General features: G+C 36.7%; 1 pseudogene; it reads left to right on the top strand.

The window, feature by feature from the left end:
* The first annotated feature begins 267 nt into the window (after window positions 1-267).
* Window positions 268-1,193, top strand: LOC119511426 (annotated as a pseudogene).
* Window positions 1,194-15,643: the final 14,450 nt, after the last annotated feature.

Below are 15,643 nucleotides of genomic sequence, written 5' to 3' on the forward strand. Positions count from 1 at the left end.
CATACATGTTTTATCAGTGATATGCTCTAAGCATTGCTGACTCTATTAAGAGTTCAATCTATACCATAGTAGCGCCCCTATATTGGGAAAAAGGAAAATTTATGGAGTATTTTAGCTTCAAAATCAGATGTGGGGTTTATTTTTCTTTCCTTCAGTATAAAAGAAGATTCTACATTGTGTTTAAAATAATGTAATTTGTTTATATAATTTTGCATGAAAACTAATAGCAATGCTTCTGTTTCTCTCTAGAAAAAGATAACTGGTTAAATGGGCAAACAGAATCTGACAGTGCTGTCTGAATTCATCCTGCTGGGAGTTACAAGTCGCCCTGAGCTGCAGGGTCCCATTTTTGGGATCTTTCTTCTCATCTATGTGGTCACAGTGGTGGGCAACCTGGGTATGATCATCCTGACCAAGGCAGACTGCCACCTCCACACACCTATGTATTTCTTTATTAGACACCTGGCTTTCAGCGATCTTGGCATTTCTACTGTCATTTGTCCCAAAAAGCTGGTAAATTTTTTGAGAAGCAAAACACCATTTCCTATTATGCCTGTGCCATACAGCTGGCCTTTTTCCTTTTCTTAATGATCAGTGAATTTTTCGTGTTGTCAGCCATGGCCTATGGATGCTATGTGGCCATCTATAACCTTCTGCTCTACAGTGTTATCATGACCCAGAGGGTTTGTCATGTGCTTGTGGGTATCCCCTACCTCTGCAGCACCTTTCAGTCTCTAATGATCACTATTAATATTTTTACTTCATCCTTCTGTGGTTCTAATATCATCAATCATATCTACTGTGATGATGTTCCTTTGGCAACTATGCTCTGCTCCAATGCACAAGAACTAGGATTACTGATCCTAATAATTGCAGCATTTAATTTGATTTCCTCCCTTGTCTTAGTCTTAGTATCCTACATGCTGATACTGATAGCCATATTTCTAATGCATTCAGGAAAGGGCAGGAAAAAAGCTTTCTCCAGTTGTGGTTCTCATCTAACTGTAGTGCTTGTGTTCTATGGAACTCTACTGTTTATGTATGTGCAACCTAAATCTATTCACTCTTTTGAAAGTGACAGAATGGTCTCTCTGTTTTACACTTTAGTCATCCCTATGCTTAACCCATTGATCTACAGCTTAAGGAACAAAGAGGTAAAAAATGCCTTCTACAGATTTTTTAAGATTCCATGATCTTTTTATTCCATATTCAGTATAGAATATTGTTCTAGAAAGTGATGACAAAAGCAAATGTCACTTGAGAATACTTTAAATAGATAGACTTATTTTCCTTTTGGCTCTGAAGCAGACTGTTTCTTTGTGCTTCCATAAATCCTCATACTTCCCCTGAATGGAACTCTACCACTCTACCTCCTTAAATCACTTGTTGCTAAGTTCAGTTTGGTTTGGCTTCTTTAAGGACAAAAATCTACTTAATCTTTTTTCTTTGTAGTTTTTGATCTAAAAACAAGGTGTATAGAGAGTTTGAGAGTTTTCTGTGCATTTTGTTGACACCATGAAGAATTTGTTCTACTGTAATCATTCATTTCTACCATGATAGTCATTTGTTTTTAACTCTGCTTTATTCATGTATGTATGAAATAGATTTGATAAATTTGATTATTATCACATGATTTTATGCTCTTATCTTAATATATGTAATGCACCACTTGACAAATTTTATGGTCATATTTCAGAGTCACATATAGCAGGTGGTTCAGAAAGAATCAATGTTAGGAAGTAAACAAATGCAGTGTACATGGAGGAAAGAAAGAAGAATAAAAAGAAGGAAATTTAAGATGCCTGATTAGAAGGGCTAATGGATTCATTAAAGATGAAAATTGAAGGAGAACATAAAGAAAAGATTATTTGTGAGAAACAGAATATAATATTGACGTATTCTCTAATATGATTTTAATGGATTTGGAGAATATTATATTATTGAAGAAGTAAGAAGAATATCTCAAGAGGACAGAACACTGTATGATACATTATTTTCATTGCAGAGTAACCAAAATCTCAGGCAAGCAATTCATTAATAGAATATACATAAAGGATGCTGAGAAGAACTCTAATGAATTAATGTATGTTCTATTCCATGTCAGATACACTCTTCTCATTATTTTATATTTAGTTACTGCAACACTTGGGGACAGATATTTGTATCATTTCAAAATCCTCAGTGTTTCAAACAAACAACAAACATTCCACATGCCTATATTTCATGTTCCCTCCCTAGCAAAATAATTAAAGAGACATGGAAAAATTCATAACCATGCACCAATATTTACACAAAGCCAATTAAACTCAGTTTTTACTCTTTGCTTTGGTTTGGCACAGATAGCATATTAAGAAAAACTTCTGCTCTGGTAAAAAAGATAAATATAGTCAATGGGATTTGAAACTGTATTGTTCTAAAAGGGAAAATGTAAATTCTAAAGAAATTATTTAAAGGTAAAATATTTATGTATGTATAAATAAATATTGACAAAACAAAAAATAGTGTCCAATATAAACCACACATTGAATAGCATTTTTAACTCATTATATCACTCTATATACATATAATTTATGTATTATGACAAACTCCAATTTCCTATGCCCTCATAGAATTTATATTTTAATGAATTATGCAGAAAACAATACAATTCTAGGTATGCTATAATTGGTTAATTTTTTGTGTCATCATGTGTTGATTATGGTGTTCATTGTTTGGCCAAAAACTGGAATTATTCTTGCCATGGAGTTATTTTATAGATGGGATTAGAATCCACAATCAGTTGACTGTATGTAAAGAAGATTAGCCTCAATAACATTGTTGAGCCTCAGTGAATGAATAGGTCTTAAGAGCAACAACTGAGGGTTCCAGTATTCACAAGGAATTTTGCTTCAAGGCTACACCCTCCAACACTTTCTTAGTTTTTAGCCTATGGAATACTGACTCAAGGCTTTAACATCACTCTTACCAGAATTTCCAACCCCCAGCCTGCTCTACAGAATTTAGACTTCCCAGTCTACACAATTGCTTAAACCATTTCCTTGTAATGAACCTCTTAATGTATACCTGCATTATCCTGTAGGTTCTGTTTCTCTGGAGAATCCTTACTTAAACATCCTGGAACTCGGCAGAAAATTGAAGAAAGAGACAAAGACAGCATTAATAGGCAGTATACCTATACAATATGTCAAATGTGCTTTACAATACTTTATGGTAGTAAAATTCAAAATACACAAGAAAATAATCATTTTTAAAAATCCAATTCAGTGGCACTCAATATGCTGCCAGTGGTTTCAACCATCATCTCTATCTAGTTCCAAAATATTTTTACCTTCAAAGCAGAACCAAGCAAATTAAGAATTCAATCATGTTTTCCCCATGTCCTCAGCCCCTGGTATCCACAAATCTGCTTCCAGCCACAATGAATTTACTGTTTCTGGCAATTCATTTAAATTGAATCATAAAATATGAGAGCTTTTGTAACTGACTTCTTAAACATAGCATAATATTTTCAAGGCTCATCCATGTTGTAATGTGTAGCCGGACTTCCTTCATTTTTATGGGTAAATAAAATTGCATTGTCTCCATCTGTTTTGCTACCCACTCTTCTACTATGAACATTTGTCTTATAGCCATATTTTGGCTACAGTGAGTAGTGCTGACATGAAAATTCATGTACCATTATTTGTTTAAAAATTTGTTTTCAATTCTTTGAGGTTATATCTAGGAGTGGAATGCTATGTGTTCCAGTTTGCTGATGCTGCTTTTCTTCACTGAATCATGGCCATTGAAATCTGGAAAACTTCTATGAGCTTGGAAGGCACATGACTGGCTTCTGCTTGCTCCCAGGTTGTGTTTCAAAATGGCATTCTCCAAAAGGTTGCTCTTGGGGTGTTTTGTCCTTCTTAGCTGCAGCTACTCTTCAAAAATGTCACTCTCAGTTGCTCTGAGGTCCCTCTGTGAGCTCTTTTTATAGAACACCAGTGAACTAATTAAAAACCACCCTGAATGGGTGGGGTAACCCCTCCATGAAAATTATCCAATCAAATGTCTTGCCCACAGTTGATTGAGTCACATCTCCATGGAAACACTCTATGAAAGAATTTCAATCTAATCAGCATGAATGCATCTGCCCCCACAAGACTGCATCAAAGAACATGGTGTTTTCTGGGGGACATAATATATACAAACTGGTACATTCCACCTCCTGGACCACAGAAAAACATATTCTTTCCATATACAAAATACAAACATCCCATTACTATATCACAAAACCTTAAATCGTTTCAGTAATAAGAAAGTTAAAGATCCAATCAAAATCAGTTACAGGTGTGGTCTGTCCTAAGGCATAATTCCCCTTCTAGCTGTGGACCTGTGAAACTTGGAACAAGTTATCTGCTTCCAATATCCAAAGGAGGGAAATTCATAGGATAAACATCCCCATTGCCATATGGAGAAACAGTAAGGAAAACAGGGTTTAAGGGACCAAAACAATTCCTAAAACCTACAGGGCAAACTCCATTAGATTTCAAAGTCTAAGAGTCATTTAGAAAATGGTTTTCCTATCCTTGGGAATTGAGAGAGCAGGAATCCTATGGTTTCCAAAGGTCTATGTGGCAGCCCTTTCCTTTCCAAATGCTGGGGTGAGAGATCCAACATATCCACACATTGGGGAGACCACCTTCTTCTTGGCTCCACCCTCCTCAAACATCAGGGTACCATGTTTAAATTATTTAAAGCTACTACCTGAGTTGTTAAAAATGTTTAAGCTATTGTTTTGATTGAAGAAATGTTAACATTAATAACAGAGAGTGAAAAAGTAATCTGTGCTGGCATGGCTTTGACAGATCTGTCATTCCTCCAGTGCAGACTCTAACCCCAAATTTTCACTGTGCTGACAAAGATATTGTTATGTATATTTCTATTTTAAATGTGTATCACAGAGAGGTCACTAGGGGTTGTTAATAATCTTCACAGTTAATTTGAAAATAGATGGATAGAGATTATCTAAGATAAAAACAGAAGGAAAACTAAAGAAAACTGAACAGAAGCTCAAGACTTGTGGGACAGCAACAAGAATACTGATGTAAACCTAATGGGGATTTGGAAAGAAAAGGAGACATGAAAAGGGAGCAGAAATAACATGTGACAGAATAATGATTGAAAACTTTGCAAACTGTTCAAGAACTTCAACAGAAACCAAGTATTATTAACAGAAAGAGATACATACATAGGCACATCATTATTAATCTGGTGAGAGAAAGAAAGAAAATCTTGAAAGCAGCATGAGAATTGATTTCCAAATGTCCATCAACTAATAAATAGATAAACAAATATAAAATATCCACATGAACACATAGTATTCAGCAATAAATAGGAATGTATTTCTAATGTATAAAATAGCATGGATGCAAGGCACATCCAAAATATCATTATGCTGAGTGAAAGATACCAGTCACAAGAGAATTCAAATTGTGTGGTTTTGTTTATCTGAAAATTTCTAAAAAGCAAATCCATGAGACAGAATGTATATCAGTGGTTGCCAGGAGCTGTATGTGGTAGTGAGAATTAACTAGACGTTGGCATAAGGGAAATTTTCATGGGGAAAGAAATATTTTGTAACTTGATCTTGGTTGTATTTACATGATTTTACATTATTAAAATCACTGATTTTGTAAACTTACTAATTTAGAACTAGATAATGATGATGTTGTGCAATATTGCAAATTTTCTCAAATAAGTTTACTTATAATCCATTTCCCTATAGTAGGTGAATTTATATGGTACATAAATTCAACCTCAAGAAAACTGTTAGAAGCATCATAAAGTAACAATATTGGAATATTATGATGTTAAGACTAAGTCTCAATTTATCTAGCTGGTATAAAATCTGTAGCTTATTTATTACCACACCCATTCAACAAATACTGAAATTTAGCTGTACTTTGTGGAATGAAAATATGAACAAAACAAGATCTTATGTTTCTGCTGTTTTAAATAGTGTTTTGAGTGTGGGCTTTTGAGACAAACTCATAGTTTGAATCTCATTTCTGCCACTTATCAGTTGTAAGACTTTGGCAATTTATGTAATCTCACAGATTCTGTTACCTTATCTGCAAAAATGGTGGAAAATGAAAATGTTATTTTAATTAGGGCTAGAAGAACAAATACATATAATGCCCATAGTATATTACTTAGCACATTGAGAGACATAGGAAGTACTTCCTGAAAAGTTTAACATCCAGAAATTTAAATTATTTTCCATTTTTACAGCTGATTTTAATTCAGTCTTTTGACATGAATCAATTTACAAATCAGGAATGGATTTTTTTTCTCAAGAAACTGTGGTCATGGAGGTGGGGCAAGATGGCAGCATAGAGAGGTATGAAATTTAGTTAGTCATCTAGAGCAACTAGTAAATAGCCTGGAACAACTAGTAAATAATCTGGAAAAAGTGTTGAGGGACATCTGTGACTGGACACCAGCCTGGAATGAATGGAATGACTGAGATCCCAGCATAGGGTTATAAGTAAATCTCCACCAAACTGTGCAGCTGGCACCCCTCTCCCCCCGGCATGGCACACTGAGTTGGAACACTTCCTTGTGGAAAAAAAAGAAGCAAGTTACTAGAAGTGAGGGAGTATAACTCAACCAAGATCCAATTTCAGGTTTCTTTTTAATTTAATTTTATTGAGATTGTTCATATACCATACAATTATCCAAAGATCCAAAGTGCACAATCAATTGCACCCGGTACCATCATACAGCTGTGCATCCATCACCACAATTAATTTTTTGTCCAATTTTTAGAACATTTGCATTACTCCAGAAAAGAAATAAAGACAAAAAACAAAAAAGCAAAAAACAAAATAACATCAAATCCTCCTATAGCCCTTACCAATCCCTCCATTATTGACTCATAGTATTGGTATAGTACATTTGTTACTGTTGATGAAATAATGTTAAAATAATACTAACTGTAATGTATAGTTTTCAATAGGTATATTTTTTCTATATACCCCTCTATTATTAACTTCTAGTAATTGTGTCATACATTTTCTCTAGTACATGAAAGATATTTTTAATATTTGTACAGTTATTCACAGACGTGCACCACAAGATTCACTGTTTTATATATTCCCATATTTTAAACTCCAACTTTCCTTTTGGTGAAATACATGGCTGTAAGCTTTCCCTTTACACAAAACTCACACACAATCAAATGATGTTTGTTATTCTCACAATAACATGCTACAATCACCTCTGTCGATTTCCAAACACTTAAATTCAACCTAGTTAAACATTCTGCTCACAACAAGCAATAGTTCCCTGTTCTTTAGCCTCCTTCTATATCTTGGTAACTTATATTTCATGTTTATGAGTTTACATATTATAATTAGTTCATATTAGTGAGACCCTACAATATTTTTCCTTATCTGTCTGACTTATTTCACTCAATGTGGTGCCCTCACTACAAGGTTTCTTTATCAACCTGCTTTTTTTAAAGACAGTTTTGTTCACCCACCATATGTTCCATCCTAAGTAAACAATTGGTGGTTCCCTGTGTAATCACATATTTATGCATTCATTGCCATCACCACTATCTATATGAGGACATTTTCATTTCTTCCACAAAGAAGGAAGGAGAATCAAAGAAGGGAGAGAGATGAAAGAAAAAGAAAGAAAAAAATGACAGCTAAAAAGCATCAAAAGGAAAGATAGAATTAAACTAAAGTAGAATAAAAGAGACAACATCACCTATGCCAAGAGTCCCATACCCCTCCCTTATGTCCCTCTCTTATAGGCATTTAGCTTTAGTATATGGCCTTTGTTACATTAAAGGAAGCATTATACAATGTTTCTGTTAACTATAGTTTCTAGTTTGCATTGATTGTGTTCTTTTCCCCAACACCAGCCCATTTTTAACACCTTGCAAGGTTGACATTCATTTGTTCTCCCTCATGTAAAAACATATTTATATATTTTATCACATTTTTGAGCACACTAGGTTTCATTGAGTTACACAGTCCTGGTATTTATCTTTCCTCTCTCCTTCTGGTGTCCCTCATGCTCCTAACCTTCCTCTTTCAACCATACTCACGGACATCTTTTTTCAGTGTACTTATATTGCTGTGCTACCATCACCCAAGATTGTGTTCCAAACCTCTCACTCCTGTTTCTCCTGTCTGTAGTGCTCCCTTTAGTATTTCCTGTAGTGCAGGTATCTTGTTCACATGCTCCCTCATTGTCTGTCAGAGAATATTTTAAACTCTCCCTCATATTTGAAGTATAGTTTTCCTGGATATAGCATTCTTGGTTGGTGGTGTTTCTCTTTCATTATCTCAAATATATCACACCACTTCCTTTTGCCTCCATGGTTTCTACTGAAATCCAAACAGTCTAATCAAGCTTCCTTTGTATGTAATGGTTTGCTTTCTCTTGCTGCTTTCAGGATTCTTTCTTTGTCTTTGATGTTTGATTATCTGATTATTAATTGCCTTGGCGTAGGTCTATTCAGATCTACTCTGGGGTATGCTGTACTTCTTGGTTCTATAACTTTACTTTCATAACAGATAGTAAATTTTTATTGATTATTTCCTCTATTATTGTTTCTGCCCCTTTTCCTTTCTTTTCTCCTTCTGGGACACCCATGACTTGTATATCTGTGAGTTCCCTAATGTCATTCAGTTCTCTGAGATGTTGCTTATATTTTCCATTCTTTTCCCTATCTGTTCTTTTTTGTGTAGGATTTCATGTGTCATGTTCTGCAGTTCCTGGGTGTTTTCTTCTGCCTCTTGAGATCTGCTGTTGTATGGCTCCATTGTGTTTTTCATCTCTTGTGTTGTGCTTTTCATTTCCATAGATTCTGCCAGTTGTTTTTCCAAACTTTCAATATCCACCTTATGTTCACCCAGTGTTTTCTTTATATCCTTCATCTCATTTGCCATATCTTCCAAGAACTCATTGATTTAGTTTTTTCATTTGATTTAGCGTATTTCCTTGAAAATCTAATTGCTTGTTTCATTAAGTGAAACAGTATCTCAACTGTATCTTAATTGAGGTGTAAGTTTGTTCCTCTGACTGGGCCATATCTTCATGCTTTCCTAGTGTAGTTTGTAGCTTTCTATTATCTATCTGTCTCATTTCCTTGGTTACCCCAGTCAGATTTTCCCAGACCAGATGGGTTCATCTCAGAATGGGGTTATATTCAGTTTCAAGTTTCCCTAAGGGTGTATCTTAGAAAATTGACAGACTTTCTTGTGAGATCTCCAGCTGCTGTGCTTTACCTAACTTGCCCAGCAGGTGGTGCCTGTCAGCCTGTCACTTCCAGCTGTTGTAAGGAGGTGCGGTCTCTTTAGTTTCTGTCTTGTCTATTTTCCCCCAGGCTCTGGGGTCTGAGTTTTGAAGGGAAGACTGGCACCAGACCTGGGCCCACCTCTTTCCCTTAGGGAAGATACAGCCCCTAGGGAGTTATCTTCTGCATTTGAATTGCTCCTTTGTTTCTCTGACTCTGTTATCTTTACCCCTGTCTGCATCAGAGCACTGCAAACTGAAAATAGCTTAGGCTCTCTCCAGTGAGCCACTCAGGTTGAGAGAGAGAAAAAGGGAAAGAAAGCCCCCTTTCAGAGCCTATCCATGGCTCCCCAGTTTCATCCATTAGCCAGTGATAGTGCCTGGTCTTCTGGACTACCTTTCATAGGACACAGGAGTTTTCTGGGTCTTTAAGTTCAGTCATCACTAAAAACCTCTCTCTGCTTGTTAAAGGTTTGTCTTGTTTGTAGTTTGTATTCAGCAATCCACATTTGTTAATTAAAACCCCAGTTTGAGCTGGGCTGAGACGTATTTGCTGCTGGTTTCTCCCATACCAAGGTATTGCAGCTCAGCCTGCTCTGGGGAGAGGGGTCTCCCAGAATGGTTCCTCAGTTTTTATTATGGATTTTATGCCACAGTCTCAGCCATTCCACCTAATCCAGATTGGTGTATGATGTGCAGACAGTCATGTTTTTCCCCAGCAGTTATTCCAGATAATTTACTAGTTGTTCCTGGTTGTTTATTAGTTGCTCTAGGGAACCAACTAATTTCACTCCTTTCTATGCTGCCATATTGCCCCTCCTCCAATTCAGTTTTAATTAACAAATTTGGATTACTGAATACAAGCTATTAGCACAGATAAACCCAGAACAAGTGGGAAAGAAACCCTGAGGTCTCTTCTGGCAGAGAGGAGGCAGAAATGATGCAAAAAAAGTAAAAAATAAAAACAGAGGCTTTGGAGATGTCTGAGCTCAGAATACTAGAAAACAGCTGTGTCCCAAGCAAAGCAGCACAGAGAACTGTCTACCAACTCCAGTCTACTGGTGAAATGGGTTTGGAGACTAGCTCTGAAAAGGGGCTTTCTTCTTTCTCCCCTTTTATGTTCTCCCATTCTAAGTAGCTCATTAGAGAAAGTCTCGGGCATTTTCAATTGTTTACCCTGACCTAGGCAACAGGGGAGTTAAGCAAGTCAAAGAGACAAAAGAGGAATTGAAGTGTAACAGATAATTCCATAAAGGTTGTGTCATCCCTAAAAAAAGCTATGAGATACTTGGTGGTGGTGTTGTTGCATGACCTTTTCATTGTATTTTATTTTATTCTTTTTCTTCTATCTTTTCTATTCTTCTTGTTTGGTTCTCAACTTCCTCTTTCATTTCAGAAGAAATGGAAATGTCCTCATATAGATTGTGGTGGTAAATGGATAATTTTGTGATTATAACTGGAATCATTGATTGCTTACTTAAGATGGATTTATGGGGTGTGAACAAAACTATTTAAAAAATAAAAAGGGAAACCAGTGCTGGGGAAATTGTAGAGTGAAGGATGCATCTTTTCCCTGTTGGTATGGAAATTGAATGGCACAGCCCATCTGGATGGCAGTGCAGTGGTGCTAAGTATGGGGTTGCCATATAATCCTGCAACCATGTTATTGGTTTTATACTTGGAGGACCTAAGAGCAGGGACATAAGTGGGAATTTGCTCACTGTTACTTGTGGTGGAAATATGCATGATTTGCAATGGATGGAGGTGACCTAAGAGTACATTGACTGATAAACTGAATAGTGAACTGTGGTGTATACATGCAATGGAATATTGAGTGGCAACAAGAAAGAATGAATTGAGATATGCAACTAGGTGAATGGACCTTGAGGACAGTATGTTGAGTGAAATAAGCCAGAAATGAAAACACAAATATTATAATGCCTGACTAATATAGCTAACAATAATGTGCAAACTCTGAGAATTGAATCTGGGAGCATGAGTTATCAGGGGAATGCTCATTGTAAAGGTTCCTAAATTGTAAGCTCTTACAACATCACATCTGTTCATGAGTTATTTTAAATGCTGAGATGCTGTGCTGTTTGTGTGTGACCTGGTTGGCCCCTGAAGATTTGGGTGTCTTTATGACACCTGGACCTCAGAGATAAAGTTTGGTAGCTGTGAGTGTTGGCATTGTCCCATGCAGCACCAGATAAAGAGGTTGAAAAAAGGATCAGGGTTTGATTGGAGATATGAATGAAGTGGACTTAGTTGAGATTGGGGTAGATCAAACTAAAGTTAGAGGATGATACTATGTTTTCAAACTTTGGCTTCTATAAGAAACCAAAGGAAGAAATGTTTATTTGCTGCAAAATGTATATTTTCTCTAGGACACTATATAATTTAACTTGTATGGTCAGTTTACTCAAACAGCACAATTACATAGAACCTTGAATAGTGAATGTGATTGATTGGTTTGTATGGGTTAGCATGAAGCTCAGATACATCCCAGAGTAATTTTGGCAGAGAATAAAATGTATTTGCATAGCCTCCTTGAGAAACTGTGGGAAAATATGGAAATATTAAACTTCCCCAGCTAGGGAAGTCTTGATATTCTAGGAAGCATTGGGGACTACCAGCTTATTAGGTCAATCCTCAATCTTGGGGCTTGCCTTATGAAGCTTGTTACTACAAAGGAGAGGCTAAGCCTACTTATAATTGTGCCTGAGAGTCACCCCTAGGGAACCTCTTCTGCTGTTCAGTTGTGGTCTCTCTTTCTAAGCAACTAAGTGGTTGCCCTCCCCCTATGTGGCATGACTCCCAGGTGTATAAATCTCCCTGGAAAAGTGGAACATGACCCCATGGCATGAGCCTGGAGCTAGCATTGTGGGATTGAGGAAGTCTTCTTGACCTAAGGAGGAAGAGAAATGAAACAAAATAAAGTTTCTTTTCCTGAGAAATTTCAAGTGGATTTGAGAGTTCATTCTGGATGTTATTCTTATGCATTATGTAAATAACACTTTTTAGTTTTTAGTTTATTATAATAGCTAGAAGGAAGTATCTGAAACTGTTGAATGGCAATCCAGTATCCTTGATTCTTTAAGATGATCATATAACTATATACTTTATACATTGTGACCACATGATTGTGAAAACCTTATAACCCACACTCCCTTTACCCAGTGTATGAAAAATGAGTATAAAAATGGGGACAAAAAGTAGAGGAATAATAGGAGGGAGGAGGGGTATGGGAAGTTTAGGGTGTTCTATTTTGCTTTTATTTTTATTTTTATTTTTTGGTGTAAAGAAAATGTTCAAAAATTGTGTGATGAATGCACAACTATATGATGATACTGTGAATGATTGTTGTACACTTTGAATGATTGTATGGTACATGAATACGTGTGCTGGTTTGAATGTGTTATGTCCCTCAAAACACCATTATCTTTGATGTAATTTTGTGTGGGCAGATGTATCAGTGTTGATTATAGTGTTTCCATGGAGATGCAACCCAACCAGCTGTCGGTGATGACTCTAACTGGATAATTTCCATGGAGGTGTGGTCCCACCCATTCAGTGTGGAATTTGGTTAGTTTACTAGTGCACTATATAAGCTCAGACAGAAGGAGTTAGCTTGCTACAGCAAAGAGGGACACTTTGAAGAGTGCACAGGAGCTGAGAGATGAACTGCAGTTTTCAGAGACATTTTGGAGATGGCTTTGAAAGCAGACTTTTACTCCAGAGAAGCTAAGAGAGGACAAACACCCCAAGAGCATCAAAGAGTGACATTTTGGAAAGAAGCTGAAGCCTAGAGAGGAACATCCTGGGATAAAGCCATTTTGAAACCAGAAATCTGGAGCAGACCCCAGCCACATGCCTTCCCAGCTAACACAGGTTTTCTGGACACCATTGGCCATCCTCCAGTGAAGGTACTGAATTGTTGATGCATGACCTTCAACACCTTATGGCCTTAAGTCTATAACTTTGTAACCAAATAAACCCCCTTTTATAAAATCCAATCCATTTCTGGTGTTTTGCATTCCCACAGCATTAGAAAACTAGAACAATATATTTCAACAAAATTGCACTAAAAATGAAATGGAATTTAAAAAACTGTGGTAATAATAGATGATAAAAATAGCTGTTTATTGAGATCTAAGATGACAGCATAGAGAGGAGTGGAAGGTAGTTAGTCACCCTGGAACAACTAACAAACAACCAGGAACAACTAGTACATAATCTGGAACAACTGTGGGGGGAAAAACATGACCATCTACTCATCATACACCAGCCTGAATTGGGAGGAATGCCTGAGATCACAGCATAAAATCTGTAAGCAAAAACTGTGACTCCAAGCTGGGAGACACCTCCCACCATGGCTTGAGCTGCAAAGCCTTGTAAAGCTACAGAGTAGCTCTCACTGAGGAAATGAATATATCTCAGCTGAGCTCCAACTGGGGTTTTAATTAATCAAGGACTGCTTGATACAAATCCCCAACAAGCAGACAGAGGCTTTGGGTGATTACTGAACTTGAAGAGCTGGAGGGTGGCCAGGGACTGATCCTGAAAGGGGCTTTCTGTCCCTGTTTCACTTCAGTGGAGAAAGCCTCAGCCTTTTTCTGTTCCCAGTGCTCTGATCCAGACAAAGGTGGAGATAGCACAGTCAGAAAGAGACCATAGAAATGCTAATGACCTCTCATTAGGGAGTCTATCTTCTCTAAGAAATGAGGTGGGATCCAGTTCTTCTACCTGCCTTCCATTCAGAACCAGACCCCAGAGCCTGGGGAAAAACAGCCGCAGGCCACACCTCCTTACACCAGTCTGGAGTTGCAGGTTGATAGGCACCTCCTGCTGGGCAGAAAAGCACAGTGACCCAAGGCCTCACAGGGTGCATCAATTCTCTAAGACACACCTCTGGGAAACCAGATACTGAGTAGATCTTCCTTCTGTGACTGGAGCCCGTTTTGGTCTGGGAAAACCTGATTGGGTTAACCAAGGAAACCATGCCTAGACTACAGAAAACTACAACCTACACTAAGAAAACAAAGTTATGGCCTAGTCTAAGGAACAAACTTACACTTCAAATGAGATAAAAGAATTGAAACAACTAATAATAAGTCAATTCAAAAGTTTAGAGAAGATATGGCAAAAGAGATGAACTGTATAATGAAAACACTGGGTGTACATGAGGCAGAAATTGAAAGTTCAAAAAACCAACTTGCAGAATTTATGGAAAAGAAAGGCACAATGCAAGAGATGAAAGACACAATGGAAACATACAACAGGTCTGAAGAGGCAGAAGAAAACATCCAGGAACTTGAGAACAAGGCAATTGAATACCTACACACAAAAGAACAGATAGAGAAAAGAATGGAAAAATATAAGCAATGTCTCCAGGAATTTAAGGACAAAACAAAAAGCAAGAATGTATGTGTCATTGGTGTCCCAGAAGGAGAAGAGAAGGGAAAAGGGGCAGAAGCAATAATAGAGGAAAAAATCAATGAAAATTTCCCATCTCTTATGAAAGACATAAAATTACACATCCAAGAAGTGCTGTGAACTCCAAGCATATACAATATGAACAGAAGTGATGTATTCAATTTCTAGATTATGTTATTAAAGGTATGGAATGTGCTTTTCAAAAATAATAGCTTTTTATTAACTTCTCAAAATGTTTTATTCTTTTAGGAATTGTGGTGATATTTGAGTTAGTCTAAGAGCTGTTTCAAGTTACCCTTCCACAGATCATAATCTTATTATTATTTCTGTAATGAATTTATGATTGACTGCTATACTAATAGGCAGATTATGATGAGTGTGCCAGTTTCTGCTGGACATTAGAAATCACATTTCAGTAGAGATTTCTATTTTATATGTTGTTTCCCAAGTCTTTCCTTCCCTCTGTGATTAATGTGTCCAAGTCACATGCCAGAAATACCAAAATGCATTCTTATACTGTATTGCTTTTCACTAATATGTTGCTCTTTCAGGAAGTCATTCTGATTATGTGTGATCCTTAAGTGATCTTTAAGCGATGAATGCATAGAAAATACAGCATTGTGCATATTACAATGTATCTTCATGCATCCCATCTCTATTCCCATCTCTATTGCTCAAACTATTTTGATTCTCCATCTCGCCCCATTCATATAGCTTTTTCTAAAGCTATTTGGACACTGAATAATAAAAAGATTCAAAAGTAATATATCCTGTTGACATGTTATTCTTTACAAATGCAATATTTCCAATAACTTGAAAATATGGATATGAAAATATGGCAACATTTCCCATTTTTCTTGGTTCTTACAATGCTTGACATAGTTCATATTCTGCATGTACTATCACTTTTAATAAA

This window comes from Choloepus didactylus, chromosome 16 (assembly GCF_015220235.1).
Source record: "Choloepus didactylus isolate mChoDid1 chromosome 16, mChoDid1.pri, whole genome shotgun sequence".
In the NCBI taxonomy this organism is placed as follows: Eukaryota; Metazoa; Chordata; class Mammalia; order Pilosa; family Megalonychidae; genus Choloepus; species Choloepus didactylus.